Consider the following 19,691-nt stretch of genomic DNA (forward strand, 5'->3'; position numbering starts at 1 on the left):
AGAGCAAAGAGCCCATTTGTTTTGCTGGTGCCCTGTTACTATTATCTTCCTCTTCTTGTCACTAATGGTATTGAGGGATTAAACGTCATCCTAGAGGCAGTGACTTACTCTATTGATTCATTTTAATTTTTCATATCTACACCCCCCCCTTTTGGGTTGGCAGTACCCCCAGGACAGACATTACATCAAAGTATACATCATTTGCTCGTACTTCTTTCTGTGTGCTGCCTTGAGGCTAGGAAATTTGCAGAATGCCGCCATTTCCTTTAGTCAAATGTTTTTTAACTTGAAAATGTCAACACAGAGATAAGTCATAAGATCAACTCATCAATATTCATAGGCTGTTTTTTTTTTTCTAAGCCACAATGTTACCTAGTATAGTATTTTAATAGCTACATTGCCCATATTTTTGGGTATTCTCCCTGTCTATTAAATACTATTTCAAGATTTAACATTTTTAATTAACAAATCTTGCAGAGTGTATTTGAAATGCACAGAAATTGCTCTTATGGAAAAATACCACGAGATGTGGTAGAAAATGTAAAAAAAAGCTTTCCCATAGGTTTTTGGAACCACCTTATAATATTAATGTACAGTTTAATGTAGAATTATATGGAATTCTAGAGCCTGATTCAAAAATATATCCTCACAGAAACTAAATCATAAACCCTGAAGGTGTTTAGATATCTTTTACCTACTTTTATTACGACCATCTAGAAACTGTTGATTTCATCCCTTTTTCAGTTCTTCAGAATGTTTTCCAAGGACACCCATGTAGAGTCAAATTCTAATTCTGCCACATATCTCTTTGAACCCCACACTCTGTGTGTAAACAAAGACACCGCTGTTGCCTACAATTGCCTACTAGTTTGGAGAAGAGTCACACTCTATCATCACTTCTGTTCTGCTGTCTAGTGAATAAAATCAACCACTCACCTTCCTAAATACTTGGCCCTTAGCTGGGGGAAATTGACACAGGCCTCTGAAGTAATTAGAGCTATGAACATTTCTTCCATCTGAGGATCTGGAATTAGCTCTCAGTGAACAAAATGTCCTAAAACAAATGTGGAGTCTTCTAGATCAAACCTAACTTCAGGTTGGTACTCAAGCATATGCCCAACTTAGACCACCCATTGCAGTAAATACTTAAGGAGATACACAGGTTATGTATTTTGCTGAATCCGTTCAGCACTTCCACCCCAAAACATTGAAGATTTTTAGCGCCAAATCATCTTAGCTTTCAAAATCTCCTAGAGCCAAGATCCATTCGTTGACAAAACTGAAACTGTGCAACAGAAAGAAAAACAAATGAGTAAACAAACAAGACATGCTGCAGAATGCAAATAGGGTAATTCCGGATGGCAAGCAGCTTTTTGGGGCCCAATCCTCCACTTCTGAAATCAGTTGGTGCTTTGCCTTTGCCTTTAATTGGCTTAGGGTCAGAAATGGATAGCCAGAATCAAGCTTAATGTGGAGAGAAAAACTAGTTTCAAGTTTGACTACAAGGCTACTACAGGTTGAACCTCTCTAGTCCGGCATCCTCAGGACCTGACGGGTGCCGAATCAGAGAATTTGCCAAACCATGAGAGGTCAATATTGCTTAGCAGCATTACCCATACTTCTACTGCTTACTGGGCTCTTGGGCCAGGTCTACACTAGACCTGGAAGATCAGCTTAAGATATGCAACTCCAGCTACATAGGATACGTGGTTGGAGTTGACTTACAGTAAGCCAAGCTTGGTGCCATCCTCATTGCAGGAGGCCGATAGGAGCAAACACTCCCATTGGCTTCACTTACTCCTTGCGACTATAAGTACAGATGCCAACCAGAGCTGCCCTCAGCTTTCAATTTAGTGGGTCTATACTAGACCCACTTAATCAAATGCCAGAGCATCAATCTCAGGTGAAACAAGTGAAGATGTACCCTTCAAAGACATTTAGAGGTAAATTATAGCTGAATACAGCACAGAACACTAAGAGCCAGGACTGGAGGGCTGTGAACATATTTTATAAGATTGTGGGAAACCCATGATAAGTGGACATCCAGCTAACTAAAATCATGCCAGACCACAGATGTTTCCAGATGAGAGCGTGCCAGAATAAAGAGGTTCAACCTGTGCTGTGGCTTTCTTAATACTGTATACACTAATACTCTATTGTTCCTAAGGAAAGGAACAAAATATGTCACGGAGCTTTTGAAACTCATTGTTCTGTTGTAGAGGTACATAAGGCCCAGAGTATGAAGGTCTTTCCACTGATGACACTAGAGGTCAGCAACACTGAGTTCACATCTAACCTCCTCCCCCATAGCCTCACTGAACCTCAGTTCCCCCATTTGTGAACCAGAGACTTTTATAGCCAGTTTTGTAAAGATTGTAGCTGAAACTCAGTATAGTTTTTAAATAAACCTAAGGCTGTTATTTGCAGAGGATGGAGGAAGCAAACAGCACGTTTAATGTTAATTATTAATATACATTTCTGGGTAAAAGCAAGGATGTGATCTCAACAGCAGGTTCATTGAATATAAATATTCAAACACAGAAGCACTTTATAAACAGGTTGGAACTCATCAGCTTCATTACTTTAACGGAGCAAATATAGTATCTTGATTTTCAATAAATGTAACAAACTACTGCATGCCAAATCGGTTGTGTCTGTTTCTATGTTCTATTAAAAAGAAAACAGCAATTCTAACAGAATGTCTTGTAACCAACCTGGGAATTAATAGAATTAGTGCACCAACCACAAGACAGAATATAAATATACTATTGAATTATCAATTAAAAAGCCATAGCAATAAAGGTAAATTGCACCAAATAAGTAAACAGAAATTACAGATTATTTCCCAAATTCTCATATTAGTCTTCATCTCAAGCTCAGGATGAAAATTCTGGAGAGTAACAAGTATGTAATTACTTGACATTTTTCTTCTTGGAGTCATCTTAGGAAAACAAATTACATGATGTAAGCGCAGCTCCTGGATTTGTAAACTGCCAGCGTAATGAAGAAAACACCATTCAGTTATTATGCACTGAGTAGTCATTGATGTTAATTTTTGCTCAAAAGATTGAGACATAAATCATTTTTCAGTTTTCAATATGTGGCTGTTGAAATTTCATTTCTATAAGAAAGGGTTTCATCTCTGCAATAAGAAAATTAGGTTTGCATGCTGGCTGGCTCACTTTTTGTGATTCTGTGGTCCTCTGTGGAACTCTGAGACCTTACAGGTCTTCTACAGGAAAACATCAGTCCTCCAGAAAATATCATAAGGTGACTATGATAGCTCACTGTAAGTGGCTGATGGGCATAATGTCTAATAATAGTAAAGAGAAACTGAACAGACTATTCATGCTGAATATCAGGGGGCAAAGTTCTTAAGGATGAGCACTATTAGATTGTAACCTATCTTCTGAGTGATGTGCTTGGAGTCCTGTGACTTCAGTCCTTTAAAACTCGACCAAATTCAAAAGATTATATCCTTGATCAATTTTGGACAAGCTCACCTAATAGGTATTGTCCACCACTAATTTCTTGTACTTCATGACAATCCTGTAGTTTTATACAGAGCGACATTTTGTGGATCCATCCTCTGATTGAAGAAGTGTTTGTATATCATCCAGAACAAGGGAGCCCTCATGCTAAGTGGGGTCTTTAGGCACTGCTGTAAGAAACATGATGAAATATGAAATAATCAAGATGTAATGTTACAGTCTTACCTAAGTGATTCAGAAACAAAAAGGTTGTGGGAAGCAAATTTATTGAAATATAATATAGAAACCTCTTTCTCCAATTATATTTCAGTATACCGTCTCAAACTTTGTTTTTGTTTTTTGTTTTCTAAATCAAAGACCTTTCCTCACAATCTAGCAATCTTGGTTCCATGTCTACTTGGCAGCCGGTATCAAGCGGCATGCTGGTTGATCTGGGGGCAGGTTTTGTTCAACATCTTCATTCATGATCTGGATGAGGGGATGGAGCTAATTCGAACTACCATTACTCCTCGTGCAATGAGAAAGCCTAATTCGAACTACCTACTCTGTGCCGCGTGTAGCCGCGGGCACGGAGTCCAAACTACCGGAGATTTAAAAATGGCAGCACCCGGCAAGATGCAAATGAAGCCCGGGATATTTAAATCCCGGGCTTCATTTGCAACTTCGATTGACTACATTAACCACCCTAGTTTGAACTAGGGTGGTAGTATAGAAATACCCTTACTGCCTTGGCTGTAACCCCTCTTGGGCAAGTAATTTCCTTTTTCTGTGCCTGTCTTTCCCCTCCCTCAGAGTTGTGGCTGCGCTGCACAGTACTGTTACTGCAATTTAAAAGCAGCAGGGAGCATCTGGCTGCCTCTACCACAGCAGCAATTGAAACCCCAGGAGACCCTGAACCCTTTGAAGTTGCCCGGACCCCTGGGTGATTGGCCCCTTTGCCCTCCACCATGGCATCCCCGTTTGCAGGATGCAAGTGCAGGTTTTATTTGCTGGAACAGCATTTATAAATCTCATGGCTTGACTGGCCTTCCCTGCTAGCATGCACATCTACCAGGGCTAGGGAAAGTGTGTGAGAAGCAATTTCTCCTCACAGCCCTGTAGGGATGGTGTGTGCCTGTCTCCCTTGTCTCTACATGTCCAATGGCATGCAAAGACCAAGCCAGCCTTGCAGAGAAAACAGTACCCACAGGGACAGAGAGAGTGAGGTCAGCAGCTCTGGATTAATGAAGAGGGAAGGGGGCACAGTAGCCCCTATAAAAAGGGAGATGGCAGATATTGCTGTGTACACTCCAGCAGTGCTCCTGGAGAGACGGGGCCTGGAGAAAGGAGCCTGCTTTTGTGCACTGCACCGTCTCAGCCTCTCCTGAAAGGCCATTGCTGGTGCTCTGTTTTAAAGCTTACACTCCGTGGAATGTTGGGTACCCACAAGGAAAGCTTGCGGGGAAGGGTGGTTTTTCAGACTCAGACAAAAGAGAAACCTCCTGCTCTTTTCTGGGAAAACAAAGGAAGGAGAAAATGCATTGGGCCATATTTTTGGTCTCTATTACAGTGCACCCAGCTGAATCCTCAGGATGTATTTGACCTAAAGGAGAATGTGACCCTCTTGAGAGTAAAAAAAACTATTGAGTTTATGGAGATACTAAACACATGGGCTGTGTCTACACTGGCCCCTTCTTCGGAATAGGCATGCTAATTTAGAACTTTGGAATAGGGAAATGCGCGGGGGATTTAAATATCCCCCGCGGGATTTAAATAAACATGGCCGCCGCTCTTTTTCCGGCTTGGGGAAAAGCCGGAAAAGAGCGTCCAGACTGGCGCGATCCTCCGGAATAAAGCCCTATTCCGGAGGATCTCTTTTTCCTTCAAGTAGGAATAAGAGATTCTCCAGAATAGGGCTTTATTCCGGAGGATCGCGCCAGTCTGGACGCTCTTTTCTGGCTTTTCCCCAAGCCGGAAAAAAAGCGGCGGCCATGTTTATTTAAATCCCACGGGGAATATTTAAATCCCCCGCGCATTTCCCTATTCCAAAGTTCTAAATTAGCATGCCTATTCCGAAGAAGGGGCCAGTGTAGACACAGCCATATTGAATACCTCAGCAAAGTATTCAGAGCCCTCAATTCCAGCTATCTTCTATGGGTGGTTTGGTTTCTCAGTACTCCTAAATGGACTCAGCACAAACCTTGATGGATCCTGATCCAAATCCCACCAAAGTAAAGGTGGGTCCTTCCATCAACTTCAGGCCGAAAACAAACAATATTAAGTTAAACCAGAGGCCTGAATATTTTGGCTGACATTTCCAAGACTTCTTATGCCCAGGAGCAGTGTCACAAGAGAATAAGAGAATCCAAGACTGGCGACTTTTTCACTCCCGACTATGACCTGTGCCTAAGAACAAGGAATTTTCCTGACCCTAAATTTCCTAATGAATTCAACACTACCCGGGCCCAGTCCAAATCCCACTAAACTTGGGGTAAGTCTTCCGGCCTTCTCCTTTTGAACAAGTATCATAGCAGCTAGGTATATAATACTATCCACCCCCTCATTAGTGCTTGTATTCCAGTTGTCCATGTTTCCCCCTTGAAATGTGTAGTCTGCCATTGAACAAATATGTGCACACTTTTATCCCTACAAGTTTCAGTGAACAAAAATCTACTCTCAAAGTGTGAATGGGAAGTCAACATGAGGAGTCCAATGCAGTGATTCTGGATACAAACGGGTGTAGCTGAAAGTGGAATTTGGCTCAGTGTGTCTGTCTCTTCCTTTCTTACTAAATTTGTAAAATGCACATTTTTGTACACTTTGCTAGGAGCTGTTGGTTTTATTGCCCCCATTTAAATTTTCTAGTTACTCACTCTCGTATAACACGTCCCTCAAAGAAAGAGCTTTTGGGACTTGTAATCCCCTTTACCATAGGTCTGCTGTTCTAAAGGCTCCTCTTTAATGAATTTTACTTACAAATAATTCATTAGGAATTTAGGAAGGCAGCCCAAATCATTCTTGAGAGCGCTCCACTGCTGTTGTGCCAAAACAGCCTTGGGGCTAATTGCACACCTGCATTTTATTTGAATAAATTGTGCTGAACTGAATATGCACCTTAAAAGACCATGTGCTTTGTGAGTTGCGAATGAGTCCTTATGCATGGAAGGCTGCAGGGAAAAATTAGTCCTCCTCTTTCTTCCCTGTGACTTATTTGACCTTGAGACTTATAATGGCATCTCAGACAAAATGAACATAATCTAATGGACAGCGGGGAAGAGGGAACGGCTGGGTACATCTGTCGTATTACTGGGCTGTCTGAACAGTCAATGAAGCAGGTCCAAACCATAAGAGGCCTGTTCAGTTTAGCTCCAGGGTCTGCAGAGAAGGAGCACAATCATTTATCTTTATTTACTGAACTCTGCTTTCTGTTTAAAAAAAAAGGAAAAAAAAAAAAAAGAACTGACAGGTTGACAAAAACCCGACTTGGCGATGCCCACTGCACTGAGATAAATGCTATTCATGCTCTGCAAAGACAAGGACAGCATCTCATGCCCTTTCTCCTGTTCCAGTAGGCACCTATTATACGGAAAATAAAAGCCGCAGGAGACACCTGTATGCTGTTTGCTGTACCCCGCTAGCTCATCTGCTCTCAGAACATTGACTGTGGGTTTCTTGCAGGAAAAATGCACAAACATACCAAAGCAAATGAGTTTTCAAAGAGTTTGGCGGGGAGGCGGGGGGAGGTTAGATTTTGTTTTCTTCTTGTGCGTATTAAGGCATGTATAGAAATAGAGATCTGCATCCCATTGGAGGGCATCCAAAGTAGATGCAAAGGAGCAAACGGCTCTTGAGGGAAATGCAGGCTCTTTCGCATACGGTTAAAGAGCTCTCTGGAGATGCCGTTGACTGGTGTGTGGTGCCGATGGAACCCACCATTTTATTGGTTCAATTAAAAAAAAGGTAGCTATAAATGTGGAGTAAATTCTGCTCAATGGATAGAAAGCCAAAGTACCTCCACAGACATCAGTTGTATTGCTCCAGCTTCAGACCATTGGAATTAAGAGCAGAATATGTTCGTAGAGATTTATATTCCAGGAGAGCAAGGGGCTGGCTCCAGCAGTTTTAGCATGCAGGGCTAGATTCACCAAGGTACTTTGTCTCCTAAGCCCCAGATTTAGGCTCCATTTTGAGTCAAAGAAACCCCTCTCGAACTCGGTAGATGCCAGCTGACAGGACTGTATGTGTGTGTGTGTGCGTGGTGCGGGGAGGGGGGGGAAGCAAAGGGGTGATACAAAAGTGCCTGGAGCTCTTGGCTGCTATTGCCTGGGCTCTTTAAATCACTTCCGGAGCACCACACAGAGCGCTCCAGGCAGTACTAGGGACTCTCTGGGGGAGGCGCGGGGCTCTCTGGGTGGTGCTGAGGGCTGTCTACTCCTTCGACCCGAGACCTGCCCCTTCCACGGGGTGCAGAGCAGGCCTCTCTCCTCCCCACCCCACCTTGCCCAGGGGTGTGGCGAGGCTGTGGGGCCTGCTGCTTAGAACCTACATATTCTGGGTAAAATTTCCCTGGGCATCTAAGTTTCTGAGTGTGGGGGTATGAATTCTTGCCTCCCTTTAGGTATCTGGACACCCGTCTTCTGCCTGAATCCCAGAGCTTACCTCCAACCAGGAGAGACAGGCGTTTGCCCGCCTATCTCCTGTGCAGAGGCCCAGTCCAGTCAGTGAGTTTAGCAGCCTCCTGTTGGGTTTGATCCCACTAAGATCTGACTAGAGAAGCAGGAAGTGAGAGGGGAGAAAGCAGGGCTGGATTGCCCAATAGGCAGACTAAGCACTTGCTTAGGACACCAGCACAGCAGGGCCACCAAAAAAAAAAAAAAAAAAAAAAAAAAAAAATTTTACGGTATAGTATTGTTTTTATTTTGAATTACATATGGGGAGACACTATAATCTTTTCAGTGCTTAGTGACTCTCAAGGTCTTAATCCAGCCCTGGGAGAAAGGATTTAATTGGGGTCTCCTGTGGCCACCCTACCCCACCAGAAAGATCTTCAACCCCACATAGGTGGAACATTCTCATGGGCAGGAGCAAGCCCTCAGTCCTGTCTGTTGGAGCTGTTCCATGGTGGTTAAATAGCAATTGGAACCAAGCCGGAATGACTCAGCAACCTGATGGCTAGCACACCAGGTGGGAGACCCAGCGTCCAGTCTTCCCACTCAAATGACTCTGCAACTACTGAGTCGGATCAGAACAGCTTCCACAGGAGCGCCTGGGGAAAGCTGTATCAGCGGATCCCACAGCTCCATGGTTAGAGGGTTTCCTGAGAGAAGGGACAACACCTTCATTTCCTCTCACATCCCTTTGCTAGAGGAATTGAACCTACGTCTTCCACATTCCAAACGGGTTCACTAACCACTGAGCTAGAAGTCATCTCTCCTCCCCTTGGCGCGCCTCTGGAGCTCCCTTAGGGAAAGATTAGTGGGTGTTAAGCACCCTTCAGTAGCTAAGCTCCCCCTCTGTAGAACACCTCCCACCTTCTGGTGGATCCACTGACCACCTCCTCCCCCACCCTCCCAGAGTTTCTGGAGCACCACAAACAGCTGATTCACGGCATTCAGGAAGCTCGAGGAGGGCAGGGGGAAGAATGGGGAGCTGGGAGCCCTGGGGCCTTTAAATCACTGCCATGAACTCTGTGTTGCTCTGGAGGATTGCATCATGGTCTGGGCAGCATTGAGGGCTGGGTGCCCTGGCCCCGCCCCTTCCAACTGAGGCCCCACCCCTTCCAACTGAGGCCCCGCCCCTTCAGGGAGCAGGGAGCTAGCTTCCCCTATCATGTCCAGAGGCCCAGTGAGGCTGTCAGTTTCCCTGGCTTCTTACTTGAGGAAGCCTCCATCTGCCAGTTGTGGGTAGCTAACAGATATGGGTGCTTTCCTGCTGTCAGGACTAAGGTGTCTATTACATGAGGAGGTGGGGCTTGCGCACACCCCTCTAACTGGCGACTCACATTAGGAAGTTCCCGGCCAAAAAAAAGGTATGTGTGGATGTGGAAGAGAGTGTTTTTTCGAAAGAGGAGGCTTCTAGGAAAAAGCACAGGTGCCCTGCTGGCCAGTCCAAAGTAATCACAACTGAAATGTGAGATAGGATCCAATCAATGTGGATGCTATCTTTCAAAAAAGCAGATCGCTTTTTGTTACGCTTTGGCAGTGTGGACGCTCTCTTTCAGAAGAAGTTTTTCCAGAAGATCTCTTCTGGAAAAGCTTCTTCCAAAAGAAGCCTGCAGTCTAGACATAGCTTGAGTTGTCTCACGGCATTGAAGAGCAATACATGCCTTTATCTGCTCCACAGCATGAAGGATAGAGGGTTTGCAGTCTCACCAGATGGTGATGTTGGCCTTAAGTAATTACATATTTGTAAAGCAGTTGAAAGAGTTTACATAATAGTGGGATCTTTTGTATTATTCAGAGATTCTGCATTCTGATATATTACTTTCCCCCTCCTTGTCCTGGGTGTTTCTGATAGAGAAACAAGATATTTGCAAGCCTCTCCCCTCAAACCTGCAGCAGGCATGGAGACTGCGAGGCACCATCCCCATCAAAGAGTTAATTCTGCGGGTGAAACAGTTTGCCAGAATACAGCTTTTTTCCCCCCAGCCAGGACGTTTTCTTTCCCTCTCTCCCTCCCTCTCCAACCCTGATTCATATAGAGTCGAGAAATGACAGCTGGGAAGGATTTCAGCAGAGAGGCAGGATATGAATCTGAAAGTAATTTTAATAATTTGTGAACCGTGGTGTCCATTGGTTTGTAACACCTGGCTGGGTCAGGTTATGTCATGCTATGGAACTCGATTTGACGGATGCAGCTGGATGGGACCAGCTCTGGCTGACATTGCAACAACCCAGGAAACCTGAAGAGGCCATTTTTCTGTGAACATGTCTCAGAAATGAGGATCTCTTTGCGCGTCCAAACAAGCAACTGTTTTCAACTCAGGCTACTTGAACCAGGAAACCAGCAGCACACTGCCAATTCCAGGGCAGGTATAACTGGCTGGCACAGATTCAGATCCCCCTCTGGGTTTTGACTTGAACCCCATCAGGAATAAAACATTCGGAATCTGATTCAGAGTTAATTCGCTATGTCGGATGAAGAACAATGAGGCAACATCTCCTCTCTCATCTACCAGCAGTAAGTGGATTTCAATGGAGTTACACTCGAGTGAGTCTGGTATAGAAAATCCAGCTGAGTACAGGTTGTAAAGAACACAAGCAGGGTCTTACACCCTGCAAGGTGGTGTAGGAACAATGTAGCCCCCAGCGCTACATAAGAATGGCCATACTGGGTCAGACCAAAGGCCCATTTATCCCAGTCACCTGTTTTCGGACATTGGCCAATGCCAGATGCTCCAGAAGAAATAAACAGAAAAGGGAATCATCAAGTGATATGCCCCCGTCACCCGTTCCCAGCTTCTGACAAACAGAGGCTGGGGACATCATCCCCACCTATCCTGGCTAATAGCCATTGATGGACCTAACCTCCATGAATTTATCTAGCTCTTTTTTTAACCCTGCTATAGTCTTGGTCTTCACATTTCCTGGCAGAGGTTGACCATGTATTGATGAAAAAAACCAAACCACACTTCCCTTTTCATTATTTTAAATTTGCTGCCTGTCAATTTCACTCGGTAACCCCCAGCTCTTGTGGTATGAGATGGTGTAAATTGCACTTCCTTATTTACTTTCTCCACACTGGTCATGCTTCTATAGACCTGGATCATATCCCCTCCTTCCCCCTTAGTCGTTTCTTTCCCAAGAGTCCCCGTCTTATTCATACTGCAACAGCAGCCAGACGCCCCACCGATGATTTCAAGAGCTGAGATGTCATCTAAGGCCATTGCTCTAGGAGCCAATATGCCAAGTATGTGGTCTTGCCACGTAGAGGGAGAAGTGCACACGGTAGCCAATATTGCTCCGAGTCAAAGAGCCTGACTGGTGGGAGTATAAGGGTACGTCTAGACTACAGGCTTTTGTCGACAGAAGTTTTGTCGACTGATACCGTCGACAAAGCTTCTGTCGACAAAGAGCGTCTGGACTACATTCAGTTCTGTCGACAAAGCAAGCTGCTTTGTCGACAAATCCCTGTACTCTAGACACAATCCTAGATGCAATAACACCTTCTGTCAACAGAACTCTGTCGACAAAAGGCGTTATTCCTCGTAAAATGAGGTTTACCAGCGTCGACAAAACTGCTGAGTTCTGTCGACGTTATGTCGACAGAACTCAGCGGCAGTGTAGACGCAGGTTTAGTTTTGTCGACAAAAGTCCACTTTTGTCGACAAAACCCTGTAGTCTAGACACACCCTGAGTCTGAACACAGGGCTAAGTGTTGCAGATTCCCGAGGTCTAATCATGGCTCTTCTTCTGGGTTTGAGCAAACACATTTCACCTCTCTGGGCCTTCGTTTCCCCATCAGAAAAATGCCACTAACAATACAAGGATGAAGTAGAAAAAGTCAAAGTCAGCCCTTTTGAGTTAAAAAGCCTCCTTACACCAAGGCTCTGTCGCTTTCAAGATCAAACAAACAAACAAAACTAAAGCATTAAACCATTCTTATTGGGTTCACCTTAAAGTCTGCTTGCCTAACACATTGCCGAGGAAAGAACAAAACTGAGTAGCATGAAACAACCTTGTAATAGAAATCCGTAATATATTCCTATAAAACGGGACACACGGTGTACCTTGTCATTCATTTCTGGCTTTTGCCATGGCTAGATGCGTGAGTGCCAAGCAAGAGGAACAATAAAAGGAGGGGGGCTACGAACATACTGTGCGTTCCTCAGCCCCACGGTGAGGGTGAATTAAGAAGAGACAGAAGAAGAGCAAGAACACTAAGGTACTCTTGTACTGCAATATCAAGTTTTAATCTTACATTTGGAATAAGCAAAATGAAGGTCCTTGGCATTGCTTTTTCCCCATGTTAGCTGATAGCTAGACTTTTCTAAGGGCCTGATTCTGTAATGCACTGATGCTGTTTGTGAACAGAGTCTCAGACCCACCAGCATTAGCTAAGCCACTCAAGCTAGTACAGGTTGAAGCTCTCTTGTCCGGCACTCTCTGGTCTGGCAACATCCGTGGTCCGGTGTGATTTTAGGTAGCTGGATGATCATGGGTGTGGCCATGTTTCTCACAGTCCCATAAAGTTTGTTTACAGCCACCAGGCCTAGCTCTCTGTGTTCTGAGCTGTTATTTAGCTCTAATTTACCCCTACATGTCTTCTAAGAGCCCAGTAAGCAGGGGAAGTGTTGGTTTTGCTCCTAGACAGTATTGACCTCCCATGGGTTGGCAAATTCTCTGGTTTGGCACCGGTGAGGTCCTGAGGGTGCCAGATTAGGAAGGTTCAAAGTGCACCATTCAGCCATTTTAAATTTCAGATTTCCAATTTTTAACAATGAACCTTTTTGCAAATAGACTTTGTCTCCATTAAACAATAAAGAATGCATTTCATTAGTTAAATTCTAGTTACCCTTGCAAAATCTTGTAGGGATGAAGAGTTTAACGACTGTAGGTAGATTTGATTTTCTGTACAGTTTTTCTCGGAAGCTGCTAGTACCTGTCTGCAAAGCAGAGCAAAGACTGAGAAATTCAGACAGGGTGAACATGGCGTCAAGGGACGCAGGTATGAATGAATACTCAACTGATGGCTTTCCTTGCCAGACTGAGGACCTCTTTCAACAAGGTGCTTAACATTAAGCACAGCAACTGTCCCACTGAAGTCAATGGGCCTATTCACCCACTTAATCCGTACCTCACTGAAAATGGAGCTGAAAAGGGCGGGGCATGGTATTTGGCAGTGGAAGAGTCTCTTAATGTGTCATTAGGTTTCAACTAGCAATGGAAACTTTTTTCCTTCCTGTGCAATTTAAGGATTTATGTGCAGATCTTCCCCCCGTAGTAATTAATTTGAACCCCAACAGCGTGAAGATGCAAAGAAAAGGACCCTATTAAGACTTGATATTAAGTTAATAGCAGGTGACAGTGACTTCATCAAAATCCCTGTGCAAAACATCAAGTAGATGGAAATTTCAGTTCTGGTACATTACTCAGCTGAGTATCATCAGACCTGCTTACCAGGGTCACAATGATTATTTATACATTAAAAAAGAGACTGTCCGTCAAAGGCAGATGAAAAGGCAGTTGCTGCTGCAGTATATTCATGTGCTTGCACAAATTTAGGGGCTGTTTCCATGAAATCAGACTTCCTTTTGGGTGACACGTCCATGATTCAAGGATGTCTCTTTCATATGAAAGCCCAGCACACTTACGGTGCGTCTACACTGAACTCGGAACTCGAAATGAACACCACAATTTGAGCTACACAAACTGTGCAGCTTATTTTGAGTTCATTTCGAAATACCTTATTTCAAAATTTGGTGCTGTCTACACAGAACTTATTTCAAAATAAATCGCTATTCCGAAACGCCCCTTATTCCTCGTGGAACAAGGTTTACAGGAATGTTGGAATAGCAAGCCTGTTATATTTAAAAATAATGGGTGTGCTCAAAAGATGCAGAATAGCTATTTTGGGATACTAGCGGAATCCCAAAATAGCACTGCAGTATAGACGTAGCCTTAGGTGAAAAGTAAAGGGCTTGAGAAAATTTAACAAAAACAAAAAGGAAACACTTTTTCTTTCTAAATATGGGTATATCTACACTACCCTCCTAGTTCGAACTAGGAGGGTAATGTAGGCATACCGCACTTGCAAATGAAGCCCGGGATTTGAATTTCCTGGGCTTCATTTGCATAAGCAGGGAGCCGCCATTTTTAAAACCCCGCTGGTTCGAACCCCGTGAAGCACGGCTAAACGGGGCACGAACTAGGTAGTTCGAACTAGGCTTCCTAGTTCGAACTATCGTTACTCCTCATTTCACGAGGAGTAACGGTAGTTCGAACTAGGAAGCCTAGTTCGAACTACCTAGTTCGTGCCCCATGTAGCCGCGCTGCACGGGGTTCAAACCAGCGGAGTTTTAAAAATGGCGGCTCCCCGCTTATGCAAATGAAGCCCAGGAAATTCAAATCCCGGGCTTCATTTGCAAGTGCGGTATGCCTACATTACCCCGCTAGTTCGAACTAGCGGGGTAGTGTAGACATACCCTATATTATCTGGAATATATTGACCACAGAGTTAAATATTGCAGCTAGATTTTTTTAAGAAGACTAAATCATTTTATTAATCATAATTTACAGTAGTTCTTTACAAACATGAATTCACTCTCAAAACACTGAGCTAGGGAAGCAATGTTATACCCATTTTAGAGATGGAGAAATAGAGGCAGAGAACATGTGAGGGCATGATTCTCCTCTTACTTGCACTAATTTTATAACTAACTTCAATGGAGCTACTAGGTGCCCATTTCAGCAAGAGAAGAATCAAATCCTAAGGCCAGGTCTACATTAGACCTGTAAGGTCGGCTTAAATCATGCAACTCCTACCTACATAGAATACGTAGCAGGAGTCAGCTTACCTTAAGCTAAGCTTGCTGTCATCCCCACTGCGGTAGGCTGACTAGAGCAAACTTAAGCACTGTGAGGAGTATAAACACCGGCCAGAGGTACCCTCAGCATTCGATTTACAGGTCTCTACTAGACCCTCTAAATCGAATGCCGGAACATTGATCTCTGGTACGGTGAGTGAAGACGTGCCCTAGGGGGCTTGTCCATTGTCATCAGTATGTCACTCAGTCCTGAATTCCACTGTGACTATACTTCTTTATATCACCAAGATTACTTAGATAGATAGCTCTTTGGGACAAAGATCTTTTGTTCTGTGTTTGTACAGCATCTAGCACAATGGGGCTAGGTCCAGGACTAAGGAGCCTAGATGTTACCATAATATAAATAATACAAATATGCAATGTCCTGCTTCTGGGTGTTATCTCATTGCCACAAGGGTCCCACTATGTGGCATTCCACAACTGCCTACTGTAATCAGTCAGACATGAGCCCCCTCTCCTCTTCCCTGGAGTCTAGCTAACTGGACATATTCCTCTGCTTTTCCCCTTCTTCCCTGACCGTGGCTTTCTTAGTTATAATTTGTGAAGCTTTTTATCATGCCTTTGGTATGTTATCTGTAGTACAATGCAATTTCTTGTACTCAATTTCATGAGTCCAATTTTGCCTAGAAACCATGTTGCTTATGAATATGTATGTAACCTGTGGAATGTGTGTGAGGTGTATATGAGAACTACCCAACCAAAAAGGCAGTTTTAGGATCCGTGACCTTTTAAGGCAGACAAAGGCCTTGCAAGCAGATAACTTAACTGAGAAGCGGCCAGAAAATCTCTCTCTCTCTCGGACAAAATATAACATCCCAGCAGAAACCTGGGACCGGCCCAGAGAAAGTGAAGCCTCCTGCAGATCTGAAGGGATTTCCCAATGAATATCATGGTCGAATCTCTGGGAAGCTGATGCCTGGCCTTCACTCCAGCTAACAGCGAAATCAAAAGTAATCTATGCCACACGTGCAGCCTGCCTCCAAACTGCCAGCATGAATGTGATGTGTGTATATCACTTTACTATTAAGAAGCTGTGCCAATAAACAATCCCAAAAGCAATACTGCTCCAGCGCACCCTTTGTCTGGGTTTGTTCCTCAGCAGGTCTCAGGAAGTGCAACACCTACCACACAGAATGCTGATCCGACCTAAAAGGCTATCCACATGTTACCATGACTGAATCTCACAGACAGCAAAGAAAACCTAGAAAATGTTAAAGAACTATTTTAAATGCAGGCCTGTCTTCACCACTGCCTTCCTTCCACCCTTCTGTGCCATGCAGAAGCCAATTGGACAGCTCTGATTAATGCAGTAATTATGTGCTTATTAAAAACCAGTAATCATCTCAGAATTAGCCAGTGCTGTAAAAATCCCATCAAAGGAAAACATATGGACATTTTTAAACTGAGCACTACAATTGCCTGCTAATGCAGGAAGTAAAATGACAAAAGACTTCTTAAGATCCCATGAAGTATCCTTAGCATCATAAGAAAAAATGGTCCCTCCGTCTGTAAGGAAGTTCGCACTGCATATTTAGACAGATCCCGATTCTCTCCTCTGAGGATGCTAGGGGCTAAATGATAGCTATTAATGAAGAACACCAGCTACGGGGCACAAGCACTAGATAGCTGTGTGCCAAATGGGGGCCTCCGAGTAGAGTCTTCATCCTTACATGGCATCTTCATTTCCAATCCAGTTGTAAAGTGTTATCAAAGTAATCGCTCACTCCAGCTGGAGTCAACGGTGTGTTTTGTTGTCGGCAGGGCTGAAAACCAGCTCCCTTTGAATAGCACGCTGTAAAGATCACCTGTGCTGCATCTGCGATGGTTTTCCAGGTGTCAGGAGGAAGTGTTTTCTGAGGAGAAACTGTGAAAGGAATATGCAGACGGTGCAGTTCTGCAGCTCTTCAGATCTGCCCGTGTTTCCTCAGCAACAAGCAACAAAGAGAAGGAGAAAACAACCAAGGGCAGTTTAGAAATATAAGAAGGCAGCAAAATTATCTAGTAACTTCTAAACAATATGGTTGTGATAAGTCAGCCATTTCTGAGTTTAATTCTGAAAAGGAACAACATGGCCCCCTCTTAGGACGTAGTATAATCACCAGCATGTATTATCCATTATACCGTATAGCTATAGATGTTTACAAGTACACAGAACATGTGCAAGACAACCTGCTTATGTTGAACCTGGGTCTAGTAAATGTCCAAGCATTGTGCAGGGGAGTTAAAGTTACTATTTGCTTCTATGTACAGGGAATATTCACTTTGCTTACAGCAAAGTTTAACTCCATTATAACCTGGCCCCACTTTGCAAACTCCTTAGATGTTACCTGATTTCAGCAACCAAGTAATCCCTGAAATATTGCGTTCTGAGGGGATGGTCACCTTCCTCTCCTTCTTTTCTCAGAATATAGAAAAGGCCTTGCTAATGTGCCACAAGAGGTGAGTTAAAATTGGCTTCCAGTCTTTCTGTAACTGCTCATAGGAAAGAACCCTGGCACTACACTGGGATCGCACAATTTTCCAGTAGCCCCCCCTCAATCATCAGCCACCTCTGGGCTCAATTCTTCTGAGCACTCTATACTTAAGCACACAACTATGGGCATGTCTAGACAGAGCCTTCTTTTGGAATAAGTTATTCAATTTGTGCTACGCAAAATGCATAGCTTATTCCAAGTCTAGGTCGAAAGAGCTTATTTTGAAATTTGGCACAGTGTAGACAGCACCGAATTTCAAAATAAGGCACTATTCTGACAAATCCTTTAACCCTTGTGGAACGAGAGTTACAGGGATGCCGGAATAGCATGCTATTTCAGGAAATAGCAGGAGCATTTAAAGACGCGCCCTTGCTATTTTGGGATACTTCTGGTATCCCGAAATAGCACCGCAGTTGAGATGTACCCTATCTGCTTAACTTGAAGCTCTTGAATTGCCTTTGGTGGGCTACTCATTCCACTGACTTTAAAGGGAGTTTGCTTGGGAATTCCATTTTCTGTGTGTGAGCGTTTGCATTGACTTCTCCTGAAAGAGCACCAGATACCTGACAGTCTCATCCAGATCTGAGAGCAAAGGCCTATCAGAAAATCACCTTTGCAAATAAAGAAATGTACCAAATGATTGTATATGAAGCCACCACCCTTGTACAGAAAAACAATGCAGGTTGGACCTCCTTGGTCTGGCACGCTCAGGACCTGACTGATCCTGGATGAGGGATTTTGCCAAAGCAAGGGACGTCATTTTTGGACCTCCTGCTGCCACTCCTCGCAGCCCTGGCCCATTCCTAGCCATCTGGTTGGCTCCCCTCCTGCTGCTGGCTGCACTGCCCTGCCAATCCCACTGTGCAGCCACACACCAGGGCCCTGACCTCGCTGGGCAGATGCATGCGGGGCTCCTGTCCCATCGGTGTAGCTAGTTTGCCTTTGTTATATTTACTGCGACTCTGTTCCTGCTTCATTTTATTTTGCTTTGCATTAGGTGCAGAAGTAATGGAAGTAACTACAGGCTTGTATCCTGTAAGACATATGCTTCGGGAAGTTAGTATAAGTCTTGAGGCCTATAATAGCTAATCAAATAAACTTTGTATAAATTAAAAGCTCAATGGAAAACTCCAAGGGTATTTCTAGATTACACAGTTCCATCGATGGAGCAATGTAAACTAGTTTACCCGGCATAGTCAAAGAAGCGGGGATTTAAATAATTCTGAGTGCTAGCAGAAACAAATAAAAGAAGACACTTGCTAGATCAGTGTTTCTTAAACTGTGTTCCGGGGAACATCGTTGTGCCACGAGGAAGTCCGAGGTGTGCCACGGAGAACAACAGAGTTCAAAATGGCTGCTTTTTTCTTCTCCTCAATTACTTTCCCCTGACCTTTTTGTTTTGTTTTGGTTTTGTTTTGGTTTTTTTGCTCAACAAAAAATCCTTGGTGTTCCTCATTAAAAAAAATATTGTTTGGTGTTCCTCGGTCTTAAAAAGTTTAAGAAACACTGTGCTAGATGGACCACTGGGATGACTCAGTATGGGAATTCCTATGTAATAAATCATGGTGAATAGGGTTCCTTGAAGAATTAGAGCCGATAACTGTGGCTATAATGAATAGAGAGGATGTAATAATACATTTATAACAGCGTATAGAGTGGCTGAGGTCTGAGTGACATTTATCCTTGGGAGCAAAGAAGGAAGGAATGGAAGAGCTATGAGTGAGTTATCCTGTCTATCCTCACAAGTGAAGATAAAGGTCATAACAAAGAACAGTTATCATCTGTTACACACAATAAACATTGTTTTTCTGTGTTAAGGCCCATGGTAACAATTCCCAGACATCTCCTTAAGGGATTGCTGCTTCTTTTTTTCTTTTTGAACCTATAATTTAAGATTAAAAAAACCTGGTGTTAAAGTAGAGTGCTTTACAAAGGATTTTCCAATCTCCCTAATTAGTTCAGAGGGAGCCTTCTCTTTCACCCTCCTCGTTTCTGTGAGAATTCTATCCTCTCTCCCCTGTTTCTCCCTCAGCATCTTGTCTCTGGATAGTCCCATCTGTAAAAAGTACATCATTTGGGGAACATTTTAACTTTCCTGGGGTCTCATTAATGGATCTCAAAGTCACCGTATTATTTCAAGCCAATTCCAAAAGCCAGCTCCACAAGGAAGCTACAGCACTTCATTTCGCTTACAAGTTGGAT

The sequence above is a fragment of the Pelodiscus sinensis genome, chromosome 6 (genome assembly GCF_052426305.1).
Source record: "Pelodiscus sinensis isolate ZL-2025 chromosome 6, ASM5242630v1, whole genome shotgun sequence".
Classification (NCBI taxonomy): domain Eukaryota; kingdom Metazoa; phylum Chordata; order Testudines; family Trionychidae; genus Pelodiscus; species Pelodiscus sinensis.